Genomic DNA, 25,021 nt, shown 5'->3' with positions numbered 1-25,021 from the left:
CTAAGAAAATGTTTCTCTCTGCATCAAGTCTCTCAGAAAGGGCCTGAAATGCATGTCACAAAACTCAACTGTGTTCTGCACCCACAGACAGCCACCATGCCAATTTTTTATTTGCTTTTTTATTTATCATTCACATAATCCATTATAATTATTTGTGTTGTCATAGTGTCTTGGAGCCCGAGTACACGATCAAGACTTTGATGTGGTAGGTGCTCTAGAAACTCAGGGCAAAAAGACTGTCTCAAAAAAGATCTAAGTATGTAAGAAGTGTGGGCCTTCTTCCGCCAGTATATGTAGTGGCCCTGTATGCAGCTATTACCTGTTCATTTACCTTTTTTTTTTTTTTTTTTTCAAATGCAGGAGATTAACTAGCTTTATCTAAACTAATGCAACTATCGCTTAAGCTAAGTAAAACTTTCTCACTGTTGCTTGACTTTCAGTTTGATGTACACTTTTTCTAAACTGAAGTTTAAAACAATCAGGAAATACTTTTTCATAAGTCCAATGGCTAGGTGTGTTGCAGAACAGCTTGCTGGAGGGATAGAGTGGATACCAAAAGTATAAACGTGTTCAAAAAGTGTCTGTAGGTGTTCTTATAAAAAAGATCCCTTGAGGTGATTACATACAAAGGCATAGCTAGCATTTCAAACTTGTGTTGGTTAAGCTTCAGCAAGATGAGAGGGTGTACCAGGACAAGGATCTCTCTGTATTTGACCAGGTCTTATACTCTTTTCCTAAGTACCCACTGCCAGCTCTCCTCAGAGAGAAGATAATGGACTTAGAAGGACTTTCTGCCTGACCCAACATGACTGTTCCTATGTAAAAGAACACAACAAAAAATTTACTTTGAAAAATAAGCTTTAATTTGCTAGCTGTTGTAATCAAAACAGAAAAGCCCCTTCTTGCTACCACCAAAGCTATTGCTATGAGGTACACCAGCTAATCAAGATGCCACTACACTGTGTAGGGGCAGCTTTGCTCATGAAGTACAATCTGAAGATGAGCCACAGTTTGAAACCAAAAGAACACACAAAGAACAAAGTAGCAGTGAGCAAACCCAAAGCAAACACCACAGGAAGCAAGAGGTCCTAAGGGATATTTGAAGAAGGAGCTGGAGAGACTACTTACTCACACTGTGACATGCAATGCCCTTGCACACTGTTTTGGGAATTACTAGAGAATTTCTGCCACCATCAATGTCTCTCGAGCAGTTTTCCCTATCAGAAAAATCTTTTTAAAAGGTTTATAGGCACTGCAGAAAAATCATGTACTAAATTGTCAGTTCTGGAGAGTCACTTTCACATTCCTGTTATACTGAGTGTAATGGCACCAGTCTGAAGCCAGATGCAAACCACAGAGCGAACACAGGTTAATCATAAACAGTCAACTCATACTCATCAGGAGCAGTGGACAGAGTAGGACTGTTTTGCTTAACCTCTGCTATTTCTAAGGTCACTTGTGGTATAATTAAAACTTCATTCATTAATTCAAACAATAGCAGGAGACACACGTGGCTGGTAGCTGAGGGAGGAGAAGACTGTATTCACTAGTGCCAAAAGCTGCAAAAGAAAAACCTGTGTTCAGCTGACATAAAACTGGAACTTAAAAAGCCTGCAGAAGACAAGTCCTAAGCAGCCACCTCAGAACCTGGCAGACACCAAATGATCCAGGGAGACTGCCCCTAATTAGACTGATGAAACTGCAACGTGGCTGTGTGATGCAGGTAGCTGTTAGAGCTGCTGTCTATAAAGGTTTTCCTTTGCCTTTTTGAATAACCAAATGTATAAATGAACTTCTAACACTCTCAGCTTTTTAATGCTTTTGTAGAATAAAAGTTTGCGATGGTACGTAGGGGCTGGTTTCACTGAAACGCATTTTGGTTTGCTTCAAAAACAGAGACTTGTATAAACAGAGGTCCAAGTGAACAACACACAACATGAGCTGAAGGAAAGGGTATACATTATTTACTAACTAGCACCCAGGATTACTTAGTACCGAGGCAAAATACGCATCAGGGAAGTGAATTGCATGCAGCGCGTAAAGAGGAGCTCAAAGCGCTGCCTGCAAACAGGTTGTCCGTGTGGTGCTCAGCGTCCTCGGATGATGGCCTAGAAGCAACCACTGAGACGTGTTGAAGCCCGATGCCGAGCGCAGAGAAGAGGGAGAGAGCAAGCACCGAGTAGGCGTGCAGCTGTCGGAGGGTGCTGAAGAGGCTGGGGCTCAGCCCGGGGACAGCAGGGCGGTTACCTCCCAGGCACGCCTGAGCACATCGCTAAGGTATCCCGCTTCAAACGCTCCTCGTCCAAATAGGCGACTCTGCCAGCTGCTCTTTTGCCTTTGCGGAAGAACCGAGCACATACTTGTCTCCCCTGCGCCACGTTACACGCAGCTCGGCACCTCTCCCTCTCACAGCCCGGTCAGAACGTTTTGGAGGAGGCTAACGCTCTCATCCATGAGCACGCGCTTCCGAGGATCCCAAATCCCACGGGAATCGGGTGCTGGAAACAGACCTTCCCCTTCTTCCCCCCGCAGGAGGCAGAGACCGAGAAGACGACGACTAGGCAGCAGCCTTTCCACCCAATTTAGGACACACCAGCCCCCCGCCCCCCCACCCGAGGACTCGCGCGGCTCCTCCCAGCCCGCGTCCGGCTCGGGGAGCCGGGAAGGCGGCACAAGCGCCGGGCAGCCCCCGCCAGGGACCCCTCCTGCTCCCCGCGCCGTCAGGCGGGGGAGCCGTCCCTCCGCACGGCACGCTGCACCCGAGCGGGCGGGGGGACCACCCGGCAGGTAGGCTCATCCCCGCGGCGGCCCGGGAGCCGCGGGCAGCGCCGGTGGAGCGGAGCCGAGCCGAGCCGCGCCGCGCCGCATCCCGGCGCCCTCCCCCGGCGGCGGCTGCCCCGCCCCGCCGGCTCCCGCGACGCGCGCAAGTTGCGAGGCGGCGGAAGGGCGCGGAGCCGCCTCGCCCGCAGCCCGGCGGCCGGAGGAGCTGCCGCGGCGGCGCCGGAGTTTGCCCGGCCCGCTGGTGCCTCCCCTCCCCTCCGGCCCCCTCCCTCCCCTCCCCGTGTTTTCTTCTTTTTCGTTTTTGGCGGGGGGAGCCGCGGCTGCGGAGGGAAGCGCTTTGCTCTCCGCGCTCCGGCGCCTGCCGCGGTGCGGATGCGTGTGGACGAGTCCTCGTGAAAACAGCTCCCGACGTTTCCAAAAAAACCCAAACCCAAACAAACCACCCACTTGGATAATTAAAACGGTAAATCGAGCTAACTTTTCATTATCTTGCTTGCTGTGTGCTTATATATGTAGATATTTATGGCTTAGCTGGCTTCATTTCGTCATCCTTCGGTTTTCATTAATTAGCTTCTCTTGTGCTGCCGGACAGCTTGAAATATTATTGGGGTTTTGAACAGAGCAGGACTCTGTTTCTGCTTTATCCTAAAGTTGGACCGAGGAATGAAACCCTTTCTAGTTCATACCGGCCTTGCAAATATGTTTACTTGTTTTATTAACCTGAATGTAGATGAGATTTCATGTGGCAGCATCCCTTTGAGTTTGCTTTTCCTTACTTTAATTTCTGCTGATGCAATCTAATACAGCATAGATGTGTGTGTGCTACACACAGGCAATCCTGTATGCTGATTGATTTTGTATGCTGGCATTCACATCTGAAAATTCAAGTAGGCTTTAAATCTCTTTAGTTTATGATATTAACAAGTGAACTGTCTTCCAGTTTTATCCTAATTCAACTTGTGGATCCTGCCAAGACAAGGTCACCCAAACCAAATCAAGTGGTATTTCTCAGCCCTGTAATTATTTAGTTTCCATTTAAGTGATAGAAACATGCTATGGTTTGTACGGTGTGTACAATTTGTGTAGCTTCTTAATCCAATAGGCTTTGGTTTGAGAGGTTATCCATTTTAGACAGTCACTGTATTAGCTGGGTGCTTTATGAGACTGGGCAACCCCAGGCTTTGTGCACATTAGGAAAACCAACTTTAGGAGATCATATGTCTTTGCTTTGTTAGATATTATAATTTCATAGACGTTTATGCTCTTTACTATTAGCTGTTCTTCTTGGAGTATTACCCCAGCAGACATTTACCTGAGGAAAATAAAAATGAGAGATCAGTTAAAAAAAAATAAATCAGTGTATAAGTGGAAAAAGTTTGCCTTATTCTCTTAAAATAAGAGAAAATGAGAATATCAGTTGCGTAGTTGGTAAAAATGACAGACCTGAACTTTGCTGTAAAATAAGAGCTAAACTTCCAAGTTTAACTCAGGAAAAACTTAGCTTAGTGTAGACTCTGTTGCTCTTCATTGAGACTGTTTCTTTCCTTTCTGAGAAGTCAGTCATGTATTGATCTACCTACCTGTATATACATGTGCATATACACCTGCACAGGCACACATACCAACCTGAGAGTGTCCAAGCACAGGACGTGTGATTCTAGTTTTTGAGCCACAGAGGACTACAAACAATGGTGGGAAAAGGAAAAAGGATAGGAGATGTACAACGTTTACTTTTGGGCATATATTTTAGTGACCTTAGCTTGGAGTCTGGTCTCAGTAGTCAAAGAAGAGAGACAGGACCCCACGTGCCCTTCAGAGCACCTAGCATACGCTTCTGTTCTGAACTGCCGCGTGCTGCGATTACATCTTCCTTTGAAATCATCTTCCAAAAACTTATGTTCATCTACCATTTATCTTGTTAGTGCTGAAAATGGGATAGAATATGCATTCATTGATTATTTCTAGTCTGCTAATTATTAAGATCTGTTGACCCAAGAGACAAATATTTTGCTTGGGGGCTAAAAATAAACTTTGTTCATGAACATACAAATGGCTGTGTGCTGACACTGCACACTAACTTTCTGCAGTATTGCACTGAACTGGAATATGGAAGTAGGGGGCATTGTTTCTCCTGCACATAGGACATGGTCAGCAGCGCTGCTCAAAGCATTAGTAACTCCAGGGAATATTACTGTCTGAATGCTACAAAACGTACAGCAGTGACCTGTGCATCAGGCTGTTTTAAGGTACTGTAAGCACACTACTCTTGGTACCTCTGCCTCTTCACAATTACCATTCACAGGTGTGATAGTGCCTTCTTTCTTTGGTGTGATTTCTACCAAGCCTGTCATAAATATCTGAAAGTTTCTTCATTTTGATTGTGGAGACTGAAGCACTCGGAGTGTCAAAGGAGGAAAAAAAGGTAATCAACTCCGAGCCATTGTGAAATGTTAATACAATAACTTAAATAGACTTTTAGGTAAGCCAGAAATTCTGCTTTCTTAAGACAAGATTAATCAAGCCTCTGGGGTTTTTTTTATTTTTCCCAGAAGTTTTGGACTCTACAGCTCTCACTGCCTTCAGTGAAACCTGCAAATAAGTTTTCTTGTATAGTCCCTTGCAGAGTTCCTCCTCCTTCATTTCTTCCCCCACCCCCCCACCCCCCCCACAAGCTCCAAATTACCTGCTTTTTCATCCAGGCAGCAAATGAAAGGACTAACAGAATACACTCAGGCAGGAGGCACTCACTGCTTGTAGAATCTGACTTTTCAATACCAAGATTCCTCTTGAGGGGTTACAGACAAAAAGGGCTCACTCTGCACATGACATCTCTCAGATGCTCATGGCATTTTGTGCCAATTCCACTATTTTAGTGTTTAAGAGGGCATAAGTGATTAAAATTCAGATATTTTTAATAACTTACTGATGCACAGCTGTTAGAAGTTAGAACTGGAGTTATTGGATCTGAAAGAGTAATACATTTTGTCCCTATTTCCTTTAAGTTATTAATTGGAAAAAGCCTTATACACTGCCAGATTCAGTGGCTTGCCCCTAGTATTAGCCCTTCACCCAGGAACAGGGAGGAAAAAAATGCATAGCTTCAAAATGAATGAGAAATTGACTTTAAGACAGCTTTAGTACTTGAAATCAGTTTTTATATCTTTGTCTTTTAAATGACTAATCTCTACCTGTGGGTGTCCATTTAACCTGTGAGATAACTTTAGAAACTGCTGGAGGCAATTTGTACTATAGGATCTTAAGTGATTAACGTTAGGTACACAATATAACGCATTTTCAGTATTTGACGGGTTGTATCTCTTGGCTTTGGATGACTTTTTTTTTTAATGTTACATTCTTGCCTGCAGGGTTTCTCTGTAATTTATGATCACAAACAAAGGTTACAGACTCTCTAATTCAAGCTTCAACTGTTACAGCATTTTTATACAAATGCTCATTTACTTTGTCATAGCATTTAGCAAGAAGGATCAGTCAATGTGATCCATTATTCTGCAACTATTGTGTGAAGAAATGATTCTATGAAAAATGTGTCTCCTGATTATATTTTTTTGCAAACTAATTATATATATCAACATAATGTTGCCCTCTACTACTACATTATGTTTCCAAATGTAATAAAGTTGGAGAAGTTTCAATGCAAGAACAAAACAGAGTATTTTTTCAGTTGGCGTTTGATGTCCGTGGTGGGAAAGTTGCACAAGGCAGTGGCTCCTGGCAGAGAAGTCCTTCAGTGTATACACTTCACATTTTAATTAAAACCAGGGCACATTTCAGAAAATGTTGGGAATGTGTATTATATATATTGAATGTCAAGTGTTACTTTCACGGTAGTTCGTCTTACAAATTAGTGATGGACTAAGAGAAGGGAACTGATGGTCGTTTCCTTCACACTGTCTTCATATCCTCAGTTCTCCTGCAGTTCCTGGACGAAGAAAAGCACATGGGAGTACAGTAAACTGTGCAGACCTAGACATCCTAAGAACTGACTAAACACTTTTGAGTTTACCTTGCCTACAGTAGGAGTGTATCACATTGTAATTTGGGAGGCTTACTTGGAAATGGAAGAGTTATGAAGCTGGGTTTGACTCTTACAGCTGTGCTTCTCTGTGTATGCATTTGCAGGTCTTCTGCAGGAGAAAGGCAGAGCGCCCGACACTAAAGGCTGGATAGCTAGTTTTAAATAGCAAACATGGCTTGCTCTACCATGAAGCATCTGCAGCTCAGCACCCCAAAAAGCCCTGCTCCCTCATCACTGGCTTCATTGAAAAATGAGAGGATTTCTATAAAGCACTAGTTGTGATAATGTCTTTTGAAAAACTACATCAGCATATAAGCAAGTAGCCTTGTTGAATATGTTTAAGCATTGTTTCTTCTTGTCAAAATGCAAGCTGAATTTTGAAAGTTTTGGTTTGAGCGGCAAGCAGCCCCAAATTAAAGATAGGGCTTATCAAAGTGAAAAAAAAATGGCCACGTAAATTCATTTTTTAAATTACTTTTCCCTAGCAAAATATGGAGCCTAATTCATTGCATTTTTTAAGAAACCATTACTCCACTATGTTAAATGACAGTGTTACTTTTTCAGGCTTTGGCTGAACAGGGTTTTTGTTGATAGTGGAAAATAGAAAGGTTTGATGGCAAAAACATCCAAAAATGAATCAGCAAGTCAGCTGGCCCATGTGCAAATACAGCAGTTATGCCTTAGGTGATGAACAGTTAAAAAGTCATTCTCTGCGACAGGAATATTGGATTGCAGAGATGGCTTATTAGCAGGACTGTTACTATGAGGTGCAAAGAGAGGCTAAGGTGATCTAGCTACCTACTTGTGTATGTAAATATGTGTGTGTGCTTACATGCATATGTACACAAACACACTCATCAATTCCACAGAGGGCAAATATAAAACCCATATGAATGAATAAAAAGCTGCAATGAATTATGAAGGAACATTAGGAATGTGACTTGCTGGAGAAAGAGGAAAGGAGAGCAGAAACAAAAACTGAGAGTCACAGAAAGGTCTGATCCATTATGTATATTTTGGACAGAGTAGGCGAGAAGGACTGGAACTGGCTTACCTAACCCAGAAAAGCTACTGCTTGTGCAGTAATGAGAGGTGATTAGAATTTGATGGATGTTTTATGATAACACAAAGCCAGGAATTCCTCCAAAGGGTACTTTGTACCTATTGAAGTGTGGTTGTATTTGGCAGCTTCTCCGGACTTAAGGAGAACTTCTGAACTCTGCTGCTATAAGTCACAATCAAAAACAATTTTAGAAACTTTTGACCTTCAAAGTAGAATTTATGAGTGTTTAAGTACTATACCTGTAACTGTCTAGTCCTGTCTGCAATAGCAATTATGGGCAAACAGACAACAGTCAGATTCCTCTTCCCCGTTTTTCATAATGGTGGGAATAAAAGTTTATTTTAATCAAGTTTCATTCCTTTTGCCCATAGTAACACTTCCTTCCTAGAGCTGTCTGCAGCTGGTTCCTACAGCAGCTGAAGGAGGAGAGCAGAACAGTTGGCTTAGGTCTCTTCATGGACAGGGATGCCAAATGTTCTCTGCTTATTGCTTCGTACCTCTGAGAGAGGACACGGTGCTCACTGAATCACTCTTAAGGTCAGCAGCATAGTATGACTTCAGCATCAGATTGCATCTTCTCTCCTCCCTCTTTCTCCCAGTCTCACCATCTTTCTTACCTCCCAGCAGCTAGGTTTCAGGCAGACCACACTGTCCTCATCCTCAGCTGTTTGAGTTTCCTGGTCTTTTGACTTCCTGGATTGCTACTGATTGCACTCACGTGAAAGCACTGACACTGCCCTGACTGAAAAACATTCTCTGTGGGCAGCGATAATCATTGTGGCTGTTGTTTTTCCCCGAGTCCAGAAGCCAGTGTGCATAAGACTTATTGTAGGGCTGCTGCAGCGTAAGAAAACCAAGCATCTTCCAGTTGTAAGTGCAGATGATTTCTTTGTATCATAATCACATTTGTTAGTCTCTAGATGCATAGATTTGGGCCATGATTGGAGCTTTTGCTGAAGAAGAGTGATCCTTCCTCTGGGAGAAAAGGAACACATTCCTGTCTTTTTGCCTAGCATAAACACTGTTGATTGATAGCATTAAATCTATTCAGTTTATTTGTACTGAGTGTAAGATTATCTACCAAGTTCAATATGGAAAAAAAGTAGCTATCAGTACTCATTCTCTTAGCCTTAGCTTTGTGCTAGATTATAAAAGATCAGCATGGCTTGGACAAACCACTGTAGTAGGCGGTGATGGAGCCCACGGAGTACAAGTTTCCTAACTCATTGTGATGACTGTGGTTCACTGAGTCACTGATGAGAAGGGGGTGCTCTGAAACCAAGAGACAAGTGAAACAGAGAGGTCTGTTATCAAAAGATGATCTTTGGGAGAGATTTGAGGCCACGGTTTATTGGTATCTCAACCACTAGAGAATGTAGGCAAATTTGGACGACATCTGTATTGTTTACAGATCAGTTATCACAGTATTTTCCTCCAGCTGGAGGAAATAATAATAAATCCTAGCAACTACAGGACAAGCTTCTAACATTGCCACAGACACAAAGCAATACATGTGGCTTGGGTGAAAACAGTAGGAGGAGTGTGTACCACTGTCCGGAAAACTTTACTCAGAAAATAGGTCTTAATAACTCATTATAACAACTACTTTCAAGTTGTAAGGCTTGCACCACTTGTGATTGTCCAGGACACTCTCCTGGGTATCACATAATGTTTTAATTAATAGTTTAGATATAATTAGTGATTAATTATTCATTAACAGTTTAGCTGAGGGAATAACTTGTACACTTGGTAAGTGTGCAGGTGAGAAAAGGTGCAGGAGGAACGCAAACGGGTTGAACAATTGAGTTAGAATTTAAAGTTGTTTCAAGAAATGTAGCTGAATAGAACAAGTATCAAGGATACTCTTGGGCAGGAACAACCAAGAGTGCAAATGTAACAGCAGAAATGACTGACTGGGCAGAAATGTACATCCCAACATGTGTCAGCAACATCACAGAGCTGATTCATGTTCAGATGATGTAACCGGCGGATGCTTTTTGAAAAACTGCTACATGGCCACCCACATCCTGAATCTGGGCACATGGGGAACAGAGAGAGCTCTGCAAGGGGGGACGTGCTCTGGAGCCGAGGTGACCCCAGCGTGGGCACTGCCTCACTGAGGGGACGCAGCCAAGCGCAGGCCGGGAGAGCCAAGTGGTGGTAATGGGACCCATGGACAGATCCAGCACAGCGAGGGGTTGAACCAGGGCCAGGGGCTACCCGAGGGAGCAGCCGGGAGCAAAAAATGACATTGACATCATTTAATAACATAGAAAAAATCCAAATGTACCGGACAAAACAAGCAAATAATATAATTATCTGCTCAAGAAATCAGGGAAGTCAAACTTCAGAAGTCTAATAGCATTTTGGTCTCTGTAAAAGATGCATTTAAGGTTGCTGATTTCTTTCCTAGGGAAATAACTTCCATTCTGTCCTCTCTAACACTTGTATCTACATAAACAATCTTCTATATTGGGTTTGCCCAACATAATGGCATCATTACCATCTCTTCTGCACAAAGGATTTTTACATTAGGGTTATAAATTAAGCTCTTTCTCACTCTGCCTTTTACTGAAGGCTTTTAATTTTTTTTCTTCCAGCCAAACCTCACTCTTCTCAAGGACTGTACTGCAGGTCTTATTATGAAATTACCTGAAGACTGACAGTTGCCAGTGGCAAAAAAGGTCCCTGCTGTTTTGGAAAAGATGAAATGTGTGTTTCTTTTCATCTAGACCAAAAGCCTTGGGTGGTTGTGGGATTTGGTCTTTTGTTTGTTTGGGTTTTGGTGCTTAATTAATATTTTAGGATGTTTATGTCTAGAATAAACAACTATTTTCTATTAATAATGAGGATCTGTGGGTATGTGTACACTGTCACTTCTGCCGTTAAGTCCCTGTCTCCTGATCATCCAAACTGCATGAACGTTAGTTTGTTTGGACCCTCTTAGAGAGCAAACCAATCAGTTTCCTCCAAGACAAAAGCCAGGTGTGGATTTGGAGAGGATTTGCTGAGGAGATGTCCTAGTTTCAGCTGGGATAGAGTTAACTGTCTTCCTAGTAGCTGGTACGGTGCTATGTCTTGAGTTCAGTATGAGAAGAATGTCGATAACACTGATGTTTTCAGTTGTTGCTAAGTAGTGTTTAGTCTAAAGTCAAAGATTTTTTCAGCTTCTCATGCCCAGCCAGCGAGAAAGCTGGAGGGGCACAAGAAGTTGGCACAGGACACAGCCAGGGCAGCTGACCCAAAGTGGCCAACGGGGTATTCCATACCATGTGACGTCCCATCCAGTATAGGAACTGGGAAGTGGGGGCGGGGGATCGCCGCTCGGGGACTAGCTGGGTGTCGGTCAGCAGGTGGTGAGCAATTGCACTGCTCATCATTTGTACATTCCAATCCTTTCATTATTGCTGTTGTCATTTTATTAGTGTTATCATTATCATTATTCGTTTCTTCTTTTCTGTTCTATTAAACTGTTCTTATCTCAACCCGTGGGTTTTGCTTCTTTTTCCCGATTTTCTCCCCCATCCCACTGGGTGGGGGGGGAGTGAGTGAGCGGCTGCGTGGTGCTTAGTTGCTGGCTGGGGTTAAACCATGACAGGAGACCATTTCAGATAAGCACAATAGTTGAGACCATACCCAGATTGGGATCTTTCTGTCCTACATAGTATTTTCCAGCAGACTTTCTGTGCTTAAAGGCTCACATGCCCTCAGGCCATGTCCAAGGACGTGCAGCCTACCTCCCCCTTGGTAGTATGCTATCAAACTACCATTCCACTGGGTCAGCCATCACATCAATTCAGGTATTTTGAACCATAAAACCTCTGAAAAATAGTAATAATGTTTCAGACACAGGGACCTGTGTTAGGTGCCATGCAGTGGGGCACAGCTGTTTGCACCGCTCTGAATGGAGTTCACATGAATATTGTGGGCACCAGCCACACTTAGGCTAGGGAGCAGGGATCTCACAGCAATACAGGCATCTCTTCTGTTTGATTAAGATATACTTGGTTCAGGCTTAAGTTTTTGTTTGCATTTCAGATTTTGACAATGGCCTAGTGACACGAATAAGTTTTCTCCTTGGGGAAAGCAGACTAGGCACTCTTCAGTCCGGGGCAGACGTGGGGGACAGACTTACCGCCAGACAGACGACAAATGAAAGCAGCAAGATGGGCAGCCTAGGACGCCTGCATTAGTTTTTGGCACAAGTCAGTGGTGCTTTGAACTACCTGTAAAGACAAATTTCACCTAGAAAAGACCGATCTTTGGATACAGCCACTAAAGGAAGACAAGTAAAGAGGGCTTAAGTGTGGAGCCTGCTCATGACTGTCTGTACTGGCAGCAAGTACCCATAAGTTGTGGGCTATCCAGATCCCCAAGTAACAGCAAAGAATAGGAGCTTTCCAAACACTGACAGTTTTCTAGAAAATGACTTGTTCTTTGGTGAAGCATTTGCACGGTCTCTGGTGAACAACAGTCTGAGCTGTGTATATACGGTATCGTTACACAAATTGATATTTGCAGTGGAATTCTCAATCCACTGTAGCCACCTAAAAGCCAGCTGTGTCATCTGCACTTAAATATGTGATCTTTAATCAGCAGCAACAGCTCTGGATGTATATCTTGGTTTTAAGATGACCTATTAAGCTGTCATCTGTAGCTGCTTGACCTATAGCAGATAACGCCATGAGGAGAAACAAGAGCTAAAATGGAAAATAGCTTTACTTGCTTTTGTTAACTTTCATCTGACACTCCAAAAGGCTACAGCTGGGCCAACACAACCACATATGGAGTGCAAGTTCACCATGATGGTACACCTTAATTACCTCTTTCTAGTGCATTTATGTTTCTTCTCTCAATTCTTGGGTAACAAGTCAAGTCTGCTGCTCATTAGCCCCATGCTTGATCTTGTACTGAAACTATTTATTGGCTTTCCTGGTAGTTTGTTAGACTAATGGCACTCATTTCTTGTTATATATAGCTACACATAAGAAATAAGCAGACCACATTTAGTCATTTCAGTCATTTCAAACTACTAAATCTCTCTAATAGAACAAAGAAAAGGGGTGCATAGATGGATTGAAACTTCACCTATTTTTTAGTGTTAAGAAGCTAAATTCGAAAAAGGTACCAGAAAAGGGTGAAAAATATTAATTAGGAAAACCAGACATTAGATTTACAGTGAGATTCTTTGGGTTTTTTCAGACATTATCCTTCACAAGCAGCTGCTGTCTCAATGGTGCACATCACTGGTTACATGAAAGATTTCTGTCTAAAGCATGACATTGAATTTCAGAAAAGTAGTCATTAATTTCTAACTTCAAAAGTCTGTAAGGCATGTCAATCATTACTGACAACTAATGAAAATTGTGAATGCAGCAATACCTTATTCTTTAAAAAGAGGATAAATGCATCTTGCACACTTTCAGGGCTATGTAATACAGCATTCTGCCATGAACAGTACTTCTGAATATTTAAACACAGTTTCCTACTTGGTACTGGTGGGAAAAAGAGGAGAAGGCATAAGGAAAAGGCTAGGTTGTGAAACCAAAGAGGAGGGGAGGCAAGAGGAGTGGGAGGAGCTGTCACTCGCAAGAGCAGCCCTCAAACTACAGTGACTAGGTAAGAGAATTTTGTTTAGGTACAAAATGTGAAATGCATGTTGACACTTAAAAACTGGAAAATAAAACTGAGGGATGCTAACCCTCAGACTAGAACTACATCGTTTTGAAAACACATTCTGCCTTCAGCATCAAAATGTTTCTCATCTTGTGCTCTGAGGAGCTAATGTTGAAGAACAACTGTAAATGATGGAGGTGGGGAAATAATATGTGGTGAACCATATATCCACTGAAACAATGCCACTTAAAGTGGTAAATTCTTTGTGAATACACCCGAATAGTTTTGCCAGAACAAACTTTGACAAAACATTATTGAGCACAGAGACCTTCATATTTTTAACAGTAAAGGAGGATCATTGCAACAGGATGGCAGTATTTCTGTTTCCCTAATAGTTCAGTAATTAGAAAGCACATTCTAGACACAACTTCTTGCTCTTCAGGGGTTTCTCTTCTTGCAGCAGTTTTAACCTCATGAAGGACCATGCTCTCTGGCTCTCCTGCTCCTCCTGCACATTACAGCCTATTCTCAAAACAGGCTTGGAGCCACGCAACAGCAGCAAGAATGGCTCTCTAAGCAGCTTGTTATGGCAGTCTTGAAGGTATAAATGACCTGGTTCGAAGCACCTTTTTTCTCCGTTTAAGAGGAGGGCCTGAAATGGGCTTTGGTTAGTAGCTGTGAGGGGAGAGTAGGAAGAAACCAGCACTTTGTGTTGCTAGGTGTGCAGGTGCCACACTTTGAACTGCTTCACCCTTTCCCCAGCACAGGCAGAGCTGACCTCTGCTGGAATAAAAGTGTCTAAAAAGAAAATCAAGGGATTTGATTTACATCCAAATGAAGAGAGAAACATATTTTGGCAAACTCCTCTTTTCAATACCTGTTTGCAGAAAAACCCATTCAATTATTCTTTCTCAAGACCTGTTTGCGAAGGCTAGTTGATGCAACACATGAAAACCAGGGAAAAACAATACACTAGAAGCATGGTGTCTTTGTTGCATCCATGTAAATCTCTTGCAAGAATGAACTGTATCTGCTGTATTTGGACATATCCTGAGGCAAGGACGGAGAAGGAGGAAGATGAGTCCTGATTCTCTTTGGCAGATGCTTTCCGTTGCAGATCCACTTCTCTTCCTTGAGGGACTCATGTGGTCTCCAATACTGCAGTATCACCTGGTTTTTACTGAATGTCCCACCACACTCTGTAAGGTGGAAACGTTCCATTCATTTTATTGATTCAGAGAGAGGCAGACCCCTGCCTATGGACAAAGCCAGGGATGATATATTAGGTCAGGGATTTTGCCTCTCATCTTCCCAAGTAACACAGCAATGATGCTGACTGACCTCGGATGTGTGGTGAGGATAAACTGGTGACCATCTGCACCGTTACCAGGACCATTGCAACATGCATATCAGCTTGTAACAGCCAAGAGGAACTTCATCTAGTGGTTTAGAAATTGCTCTTCTCTGTCTCCATCAGAAAATTCACAAGAAAAAGCTTCGTACAAAATATTGGAAAAACAGATTTGGCCAGAATTTATCTGGCAAAAAATGGGATTAAAATGGACTTAAAATGCGGAAAGATGAGAAAGCAAATAATATTTTTCTGGCCTGGATGCATCTGTCTGCTGAAATCTGACTTCCAGCATGTATCAAAGAGGTATGTAACCAATAAAAAGAGGGGACAGTACATACATCTTTACTTCTTTCATAAACCTGTGAGGCACCTTGGTGGAAGTGGCACGGGAATCTAGATTGAAATACAATGCAACAGCATAGAGCCTAAGTTAAAGGCAGACTGAGAAATGTGTTGAAAATACATGTAGGCTGAAGCACCATTTACACAGGAAGGAGCACTGTAAACATCAGGAGCTGCTTTAATTCATCAGAACTTACTTCACTTAGAAATGCGATTCTGACCTTTTTACTGCCAATTCTTTTCATAAAACCAATACTTATTCTAGGTGTGACCAGCTTGTTTGTTCCCTTAACTGTTATGGAGAGAACTACTTTTGCAATGTCATAAATTTGTGATGCCTTTTCTGCATATCTAATGTGTAGTACACTTGTGACTAGATGATTTTACTTTCTCATTTTTTATTGAGACAATATTGTGTAGACCTCTTTGGCAGTAACCTGACATAAAGCTTTGTCTGTTGAGCCCGAACACATTTACCTTCTGGAAATGCATTCATTTAATCTAGAGAAGCATAGGTCATTTGAAGAATGATAACATTACGTGGTCAGCCTGAAAATTAAGCCATTTCTATAAAAGAGGTTTGCTCTTGTACAGCTGTAGGTATGAGTCACTGACCTAAGAACTCAAAGTATTGCAGGGATATTAAGAATACAAAAATAAAGATTTTAACAAATCGGTGAAGTAATCAAAGACGACAGGAAATAAAAGACCTGTTTGTCCTGACTGAAACAAAAAGCTTATTTCTAGGTAATGAGAACAGATCATACCCCTCATGTTCCCTGTTACAAATCTTCTGGACCAACACCTGTCAAGAAAGTGCTATCGCTGGATGTACTGCCCTTTAAAGAGCTGTAGGAATCAACGAGAGTAAGGATCAAGAAGTATTGCTCTTGCTTTCAGTAAGACAGACATTGGCACCCTGTCCCCTTTCTTCACTCTCCTCTTCCTGCCTACAACAGCTGCCAGCTCTGAAACAGATGAGCTGCAACAAAGAAATATCCTGGAGGAGTGGAGAGACCCCATGGGCAGAACTGTTCTTCTCAGACCACAGCTACCTCCCAGCCAGGGAAGAGGAGGTAGTTTTGACTGAGGGTGGAGAGGGGGAAACAAGGGGAGAAAAATACCTTTCTTCCTGTCTTTGCATCTTCACCTCTTTCTAAAACCTATCCTAAAAGCGAGAATCAGTTTTTCTTCTGTCTCTGTAGTGGAGGGGATACAAGAATCTGTTCTCACCTCTCTCGTTCAGTGCCTCTGAGAGTGAGCAGTGTCACACCTAGCTTTCAGGCAAGAGCCTTAACTCCAGCATCTACAGGGGAGCAGCTCACACGTTACAATAAACTGGCTTAGATTCAATTCAATTTAGATCAAAGTGATGATAATGTGCTAAAAGAAGGAACTAAAGAGGTAATTCAGAAGATGCTTCTGCCTTCTGAAAGGTTATCCAGCTAGCTACTCTTAGGCTTTTTGTTTGTTTGCAATTTAGATTCCAAATTACTTCTAAGTACTAGGTGCCCAGACCCAATTTTTTTTCTGTGCAAGTGCTTGTGTGGTTTTTTACCCTGTTTTATATATGTGATTGGAGTAGCAAATGGGAGGTAGAAGAAGGGTCCTTATCAGAACTAAGGAAATATATAAACAAATAAATTGAAATCTTAAAAATATTCCTAGTGCAGTCTGTGCTTTTCAGATTCTCCACTGTGATAAGGAGGCTGTGCCACAGCCTGTGGCACTGGGTTATGTGTGGGACTATGAAAGCAAAACCTTATTTGAACAGGCTGTCCTACTATTAACTTAGAATCATAGAATCGTTTAGGTTGGAAAAGACCTTTAAGATCATCGAGTCCAACCATCAACCCAACACCACCATGCCCACTAAACCATGTCCTGAAACTCGCCACCTCTCAGGCACACACACAAGCCAGCACCACCCCTTTATGCTTGGCACTGACTACAGCACTGCTTGTGAGGGAGTTCTGAAGGCAGGAGGCTTGTCTCGGGGAACAGGGTTTGGACCACGCTGTCCGAGAAACTGCCTCTCCTCCTTGCACCATGCTGAGGAAACCAAGCTAATGGAGGTACGAAAGCTGCTGCTACCTTCAGTCTCATGCGCGCTGTGAGGGATCTGCTGGTTCTGCAGTTTCCTCCGCTGCCTGATTCCTCTAAATGATGGGCAGTCTTCTCACCCTGCAGAACATGCTCCATGCCAGCACCTGTGAGTGGGCTGCAGGGTGGTTCTTCCTTAGCAAAAAGGCAGGAGCCGGGCTGGCCTCTGGGATAATGCCTGCTTGTCTGGAGCATGGAAACAGAAAAGTCATTTCTGAGCTGGGGGAAACATTAATGGATTGCAAAAGTTCAGCAAGTCTGAACTAGGCATTCCAGTAAGAGCAGTATTCAAAATATAAATAAACATATTAAAGATAATCTTAAAGAGGCTGCTAAATCAAAATGCAAGAGAATAAACACAGATGATAAGAAAGAGATGGAATAATTACAGGCGAGAGACTGAAATAGAACTTCTGTTATATCATCTACCTATTTTTCCCTCATACCACCCTAGGGGTCTCACTAGACCTTTCTGAACCACACAGTATACTGTCAGTTCAGCCTTAACAGAGCACTATTTGGGGATAAGGTACTGTGATTAAAAACTCACAGAGACTGTAACAGAATAAATCAAATTATGTAAGTGGTTAATTGTCATAATTTGAAATTACTTATCTTTTATGCAATCAGAATCACAATCTAGGCTGTTAGCAACTACTTTGAAGTATTTCTGGACAAAGTTTATGAATGCTGAAAGGGAGGGTAGCAAGCCATTTTTGTAAGCAAGTTTGTAATACTGAGTCTCGCACTGGGATATACATAAAAGTCACTTCAACAGTGATGGTGTAATGGCCAGTTCAGCAACATCTGATATGCCAAAGTACAATCAGAAGCAGTGCAAGCAGGAATCACAGAGCTGGTTTGAGGAGGGAAGAAGGGCAGAGACCATGTGAAAGAGCTTTCCACCCTGCGGGGAGCCTGAGGCTGCCACAACACAGCTCTTGAAGTCGCTGCTGGCCCACGGCTTAGGTGGTTTGGGTTTAATTTCATCCTCTGCCAAAGTGTGTGACCTTGGTCTCACCATTTTGATTCCCTGTGTCTCACTTTCCTGACTCGTAAGGCAAGGTGAGGAGCATTCCTCTGTTTAACAAAGAACTAGGAAGAAAAATACATTGAAGAGTAAGAAGTACTTGAACTCGGCAAGGAAGGGCCATGCATGTATTGCTCAGATTGACAGACCTTCCTGCGATGAGCTTCCCTGCAGCTTCGAGTTCAGGGTTACTCAGTCTGTTGTCTTGGCATGGGAACATGTGAAATACCTGCAAATAAGTTTTAAGCAGGGAATGACGTTCTGGAGGCCTCCATATAAGAGATGTACCTCTGATTTTATCTGTAGCCTGCCATAAGTTTAAAGGACAAGAATCAGCAAATGGTGGTTTGGTCTTACAGCTCTTCCCTCCCAGCAAGGTGACAGAAGGCTTTCACAGCTGGTTCTGCAGACCTTCACAAGACGTTTCCATCTTCCCTGCACGCAGCAATGTCAACTGATAGTTGATTTTCAATACAGCTTTTCATCACTGAAATGTTGACACTTTAATTATCAGGAGGCCCTGCACAGGTTGGAATTAAAAAATTAAGAGTACTTACATCATAGAGGCTAGTATAGCGACTCCCAACAAGTTATTTGAGCAGTGAAACTTTTGAAGCTTGCTTTCCTGTATTTCTTGTTCTTATAAAAGTTTTCAGCCCTTCTGTTCCCTCATACAGATTCTCTAAAGTCTAATAATAAGTTGAACACATGCTGAGGCCTTTCCATTGACAGGGGCTTGCCTTGTGTCTATTTGGCAGCATGTTTTCATCAGATGTATAGGGACTTTTCATCTCTCTGCAAGTTTAGTTAAAACTGGGCAATGAGTTCAAAAGGAACTCATGGGGACTAACAGACAGCACAATCTTGTAAGCGTCATTTCCCAAGGAAGCTGGATTTAAAGACTAGCAGCTGGCTATGTGGTAGGCTAATTCAAATCTTCCGTAAAAAAAAAAAAGGTGAGAAAATTTTTTTTTTAACAATGTTAATTAGCAGAGTTTCAGTCAGAGGGAAACTGACTCCCCAAATTATTTTTTTTTCATGAATAGGGTCTAGAAGAAGGACAGTTTTATGTCCTTATATAACTAGAAAAAATTACTTTTTTAAAGTGCCCTTTTTTATTAATTACTGGTGATTTACTTTGTCAGGGATTTCCACTGCATGGTATCTCCTTTGAAATAATTGCAAAATCATTATCTCCTTAAGGTTGTTTTGAGCAACATGACGGAAGACTCCTATAGCCTGTTTTCCGACTGGAATTTTTATCCTTCTTGATTATCAGCTGTGTTCCCATGACAATTCCTTTACTCACGCATCCCAGAATTAGCTCCTAACACGTTCCAGCCTGATGGTACATCAAGCCCACTCAGTGCTCTGGAAACTACATGTATGCAATAGGCTCTGAATGTGTGGGGAAAGGAAGGTCTCTAATTTGGGTATTAAGGCTATGTGATTGAAAGATGGAAGAAGAGATGGACAGAAGGGAGTGGAGGAAGTAAAAGATGCTTAGGTTTATTCCTTTTTTTTAATATTTTTTTTTAAATTGAAACGCCTCATGTCTGTAGGATAACATCTATATAATTAGTATATACTTTTGGTGAAATGGAACACTTGCTTGAAAATGACTTATCAATTTATCTTCAGAGTCGGCTGATAAGGCAAGCAGTTCTATATGTTGAGTTAACTTTCCTGCAGCTTTTCTTCACTGCACCCTCAGTTTACCTGGAAGCTTACTGTTTCCATGAGGTGCCTAGGTGTCATTTCCACTTTAAATGCTGCTGCATAGCTGGGTGCATTCCAGATGCAGAACTACATACTTTTCTAAAGATTGCAACAGTAATCTTAGTCAAAACCTGAGCAAATCCTAGCAGAGATCTACTCAAAAGAAACACCTCTGTGCTCAGTTCTAGCTGCCAGAATAGTGCCAGACCTGATGGTATACATGCAGCAGGGCCACTAGCTAAGAAGGGAGCATCTGGATACTCCACTACTGCAAGCTAATTCAAGGTCCGTTGACAAAAAAAGCTCCCAGCAGGTGCTGGGTTGGCTCCAGACAGCACTGGTGGTTTGCTAGGAAGACCACCATCACACTCCCATGTTTTGTGGCCCACACTAATGTTTCTCAGCCAAGGCACAATGAATTCCAGCCAGGAGTCCTAATAGATCTTTGTGGACAGCCAACACTGCTAGCAGAACATGCCCAACTCTAATACAGCTACCTAGAGAGCTGCTAGCTAACTTTTTTCTGCCAGTAGTTGAAGTTCACAGATGAAAGCCCTTCTGAGGCTTTCTGGACGTTTTAACCCCAGCCTGTTCTCATGAAGCTGTCTAGATTGTAGAAGTAAAGCTCTTCAACATGTCCCCATCTGAGAACAGCCTACCATCTCACCATCTGTCACAACAGCATTTTCTAACATTTTCTTCTCCCTCTTGGTGCTTCTTATGCCTTTTCAAAGTTTGCCCTCTGGCATTCTCCAAATGGCACAGCAGTGTTAAGCAGTGACAAATACACCTCGGGACACCTGCATTTATGGAATATCAAACAGTCTCCTTCCTCCCACCTAACCACCTTTTCTAACTCAGTATGATGGTACCACAAGGGTTAAAAAAACAAGCTTCTTCTAATGCAAGCATGGTTACCAAGATAGCAGGTATAGGAGAAAATGCAATTGAGACAGTAGTTTGCTTTACAGTTTGAATGACGCTCTGAGCTTTCAGCTACCTTTACCTTTTGTAAGATATATTACCCAAAGTAAGATATTTAAAGATGCATAGAGATTTTAAAATATGCAGTTTGCATTAATCACAGTCTCAGCACTATTAATTATTTGATTTCAGAAAAGTTATTGCAAAAGTATATTTTTGCTACACAATTCATGCAGACCTTCAGATGATCTAAAACCAAATTTAAGGTAAAGATAATACATTCAAAGGCCAGAGTGTCTCTCTGAGGGATCACCTATGAAAGTAATATTGACCTCTCATCCTCACAGAACCTCTGTGAGAATCCTTCCAACAGAAACATTGCTGCCCATTGCACCAGCTGCCATTGCCATTTCAACAAGACCCTTTATGGTCCTTGGTGGCAAACCTCCTGATTACATCTGCCCCCTACTCTAAGGACAGCCAGCAGAATTGCACAAGGAAGTTACTACTTTTTTCTCTGCCTCTCACCAATTTCCCAACAGCCCTTCCACCTATTCAAAACCACACAGGCACCCTCCAAGTCCCTGTGCCAATGCTTGTCTCCAGGCTGAGCCCAGGGCTCAGCTTAGCCCAGGAGGAGACCATAGGAGGGGAATTCCAGGAGTGAGGGAAAAACACCGCATTAGTGTTGCTGTGGAGATGAAAATTAGCACAGTAACTATTGTGTTCTGTTTCAAAGCTTCCCAGTCTCCAGTTTTAACTCCTTCCCCCGCTCCACCACTGCTTCAGTTCTGTCCCAGCAACATCCCAGCACACCTGACAGATTTCTGGGTCAGGAACTAGGAACAGCAGAACATATAAGAACCTGAAGTCTGGCCAGGGACCAGAAAAGGGGGAGAAAAAAAGTGAGGGAAGGTCTTTTAGAAAGAGGAGAGGATAAAAAGAAAAAAAAAACAAATGAAAAGAGGGTTCTAAGAGGCAGAGACATGGAAAAACAGCTTTTGGAGACGGTGCAGAAACAGACAGAAATGGAAAATATTTAGGTACCATATGGTTACCCTCTACTCTTCCTTAATGAAGCTCTGCCCCTCATGGAGAGCAATGCACAGGCTGTACACCACTCAGCAGTGAATACCAAGACCGTCATCTTCCCTCCTGTATGCAACAGCCTATCCCTTTTCTTCATCATTGAGAGGAAAAGCAAAGCTTCTAGGAAGCAAATACAACATCACACTTTCTTCCAAGAGGAAGAGCAAAAGCCAGAATGAATTTGGTAACTTTAAACATAGTTTTCCACATCCACATTGTTACGTTCAATTAGATGGTTGTGCCATTTCTGATGAGGTTTATGTTCCAGTGCCCTGAAGCTTGCACTGCTTATGTACAAGTTGTTGTTGACATGAGTTCGATACCCTTACATAAAATCACCCATGCTGTAAACATAATTCCCTACCCCTCTACAGACACACTGGAAAAGCATTAAAAAGGGGTAATAAAGATTCAGTTGAACTTGTAGGTGAAAACTAGGAGGACAAGGTGTTTCTGATCCACTAGGCTTCAAATTTAACCGCACGTGCGAGAGGCAGCATCACCAGCTGTGTAAAGTGTCTCTGAACGTATCTTTCACCTGCCAATAACTTTGCCTCTTGCTGCCGCAGCCATTGTGCAAAACCCAGCGAACGAGTCTCGCTCCGCTACCTCTGGCTCTGCAGCAAGCACCACCTTTGTTCTTTCAATCTTCCAAAATCATATTCCTCGGCAGCCACCAAAAACACAGCTGAACTTTCATTTTGCCTAGCTAGTGAAAGACACCATAAACCAGTCGATAAGCAGAAGGTAAAATGTGCCTCCCAGGAGAGCAGCAGGATGCCTGGCCTGGCCTGGCCACCCCCTGCCAGGGAGTGGGGCTTCAGCCGCCGGGAAAGCGGGCTGCAAAAAAAGCCTAAATGCGGCTGGGGGACATTCACACTTAAGCCATTGTTACATATCCTCATCCTGCATCACGTCCTTTCCTAAAAACGAATACTGATTTTCTGAGCCCAGAAATTGAGCCATTGGAAGTTCATTTGGTGCAGGCAGAGCTCACCAAAACTACCCCTTAGATCTTATCCTCCTTTGTCCAAAGTGACATAGCAATTGGCTCTTCATGCCACCTGGCTGTGCGATGGCACACACAGAGAGCAGCATCCCCACAGTGATGACTCTGGGCATCTCGCTGCACCACCTTCCTTCCCTGCTGGCTGACAACAACTTGAAAATGGGCATAGTTTGCAAAAGACACATGAATGATACAGCTGACTCTTGAGTCTTTGCTGCTCTCCAGTTCCAGCATTCCCAAAGCTTCTTATACAGTTTCTAACTGACCTGTGAGGGTAAAAAATAAAACACAGCAAATGGCCTCCAGCCCCATGATGGGAGAGAGCACCATGAGACTAACTTTTGGTGCGGTGTTGTGGTGTCAAAGATGCACTGCTGCAGGGATTTAGAAGGGTAGTGAGAAATGGCCAATTTTGGCTATTAGTTGCTGTGCAAAAATGTTCAAATAAAACCATAATTTCTCATAACTTGCCCTTGTACGCAAGCCTTCAAAAGCAGGGAAATGAATGTGTTCCCTTCAAGAGTTTAAGGAGGAGGGAGAGTCTTCACTCATTTATTGAACTATAAAGGATATTTTGTGGGAGTTCGGGAAAGTCCAAAAGCAGAATAAGGTTCAGTGGAGCTCTCAGTCCAACTATAATTCCACCCTCACTATCTCATTTCCATCACCTTTCCCTACTCCAGCTCTGCAAAGGAAAATACATTCAGACTAAAAGTCCTATATCTGTTACTTCTGGAGATTCCCTGGTCTTTCTGGTGAAGACCTGCACTTTTTTTATAGCCTAGCTAAGGAAACACATTTCTGAGAAACCCAGACATGAAACAGACAGAAAAACTGCTCTTTCAAGCTCAGAAAGTTAAGTAAAAGGTCTTTCCAAATCAACCCTTTGATTTAATATTTCTCCAGTCAACAAAGCATCTGACTATCTTCTTATATGCTTATCATTAAAAGGTTACCTCAAGTAGCCAATAATCAGCTTAAACTTGAAACTCAGATGCACTATAGAATCTCTAAAGTCTGAAAATATGGGAATCACAGGGATGGGTGAGTATGTTACTAATTACCCCATTCCCTGAAAATCTTGTTTCTTTTTATGAAATATAATAAATAAAATTATAACAAATAACTATGATCTTCTAATTGAGAAAGCATCAGGAACAGAAGAAGCAGCAGGGTATGGTTTTTGCTCACATGCCAAAAGCACGGTATGTGCAAATGTCATTGTGACGTTCCAGAATCACAGTCAAGAGACTCACTTAGCTTAGTTGGGAAAGAGGCTTACCTGCTTAACACTCTAGTGCTGCAGAAATTTTGAGTGTGATTCGAAATCATCTGTGTTTCTGCCACATTTCCCTTTTATGCTTTTGAAAGACGGGCCAATGAAATCCTTTATTTTGTGAACCTTAAAGAAAGACAAGAGATTACCAAGAGATCTTTTTTAGCTCTGGTACCCTAACCTTTCTGGATTTCTGAGAAGTTTTATCTTTAGGATGATTTCCTTGTCTTTATGCCTGGATTTTTATGTACCACATGTAGAATATACAATTTTTTAATAACAGAGTACATACTCATGTTTCTATTCAGCGGTCACTTTGTAGATAAAACACTTGGATGAATGCCTAAATTATTTCAATTCTCAATCACACGGAAAGTCAATACAACCCAAATTCACAAACTACAAAGATGGGTTTGGAAAATGCTATGTTAGGCTGGGGTCATACTGTCTTAATCTAGGTATTTGCATCCAGATGATGTCACTGAGACGTGTTTGGTTTTGCAAGAATGATTGATTTCATTTTCTCTCTAACATCATGAATGGTACTAATCACTCGGTCTAATTTTGTTCAATGATGGTATTAGTTAGTTAGTTTCATGGTGCAAATAAAATTTAGCCCGACATCTCAAGAACCTGGGCATCATCCATATTAACAAAGCCTTACTACACAAGATTTCTT

General features: G+C 42.4%; 1 protein-coding gene and 2 long non-coding RNA genes across 9 annotated transcripts in view; 1 reads left to right on the top strand and 2 right to left on the bottom strand.

The window, feature by feature from the left end:
* Positions 1–854: 854 nt before the first annotated feature.
* Positions 855–24,588, bottom strand: LOC115343625. 2 transcript variants are annotated; one of them, XR_003924210.2, is made up of 2 exons: positions 24,349–24,588; positions 855–1,217 (listed from the first exon to the last, which is right to left on the bottom strand). It is a non-coding gene; the product is annotated as an uncharacterized LOC115343625 (long non-coding RNA). The 2 variants fall into 2 exon arrangements; XR_003924209.2 differs by lacking the exon at positions 24,349–24,588 and adding an exon at positions 1,395–2,733.
* The window catches only part of HTR1F (5-hydroxytryptamine receptor 1F), a 127,890-nt gene continuing 105,769 nt past the window's right edge, over positions 2,901–25,021 (top strand). For all 6 annotated transcript variants that reach the window (XR_003924208.2, XM_041124828.1, XM_030019832.1 and 3 more), the window contains exon 1: positions 2,901–3,244. The gene's annotated coding sequence lies outside the window, so the exon portion shown is untranslated. The remainder of the gene's footprint in view (positions 3,245–25,021) is intronic.
* Positions 6,126–9,137, bottom strand: LOC115343626. The gene is made up of 2 exons (XR_003924211.1): positions 7,872–9,137; positions 6,126–6,926 (listed from the first exon to the last, which is right to left on the bottom strand). It is a non-coding gene; the product is annotated as an uncharacterized LOC115343626 (long non-coding RNA).

The sequence above is a fragment of the Aquila chrysaetos genome, chromosome 7 (genome assembly GCF_900496995.4).
Source record: "Aquila chrysaetos chrysaetos chromosome 7, bAquChr1.4, whole genome shotgun sequence".
Classification (NCBI taxonomy): domain Eukaryota; kingdom Metazoa; phylum Chordata; class Aves; order Accipitriformes; family Accipitridae; genus Aquila; species Aquila chrysaetos.
Note: the sequence above shows the minus strand (reverse complement) of the source record. Positions and strands in the feature narration are given on the sequence as shown.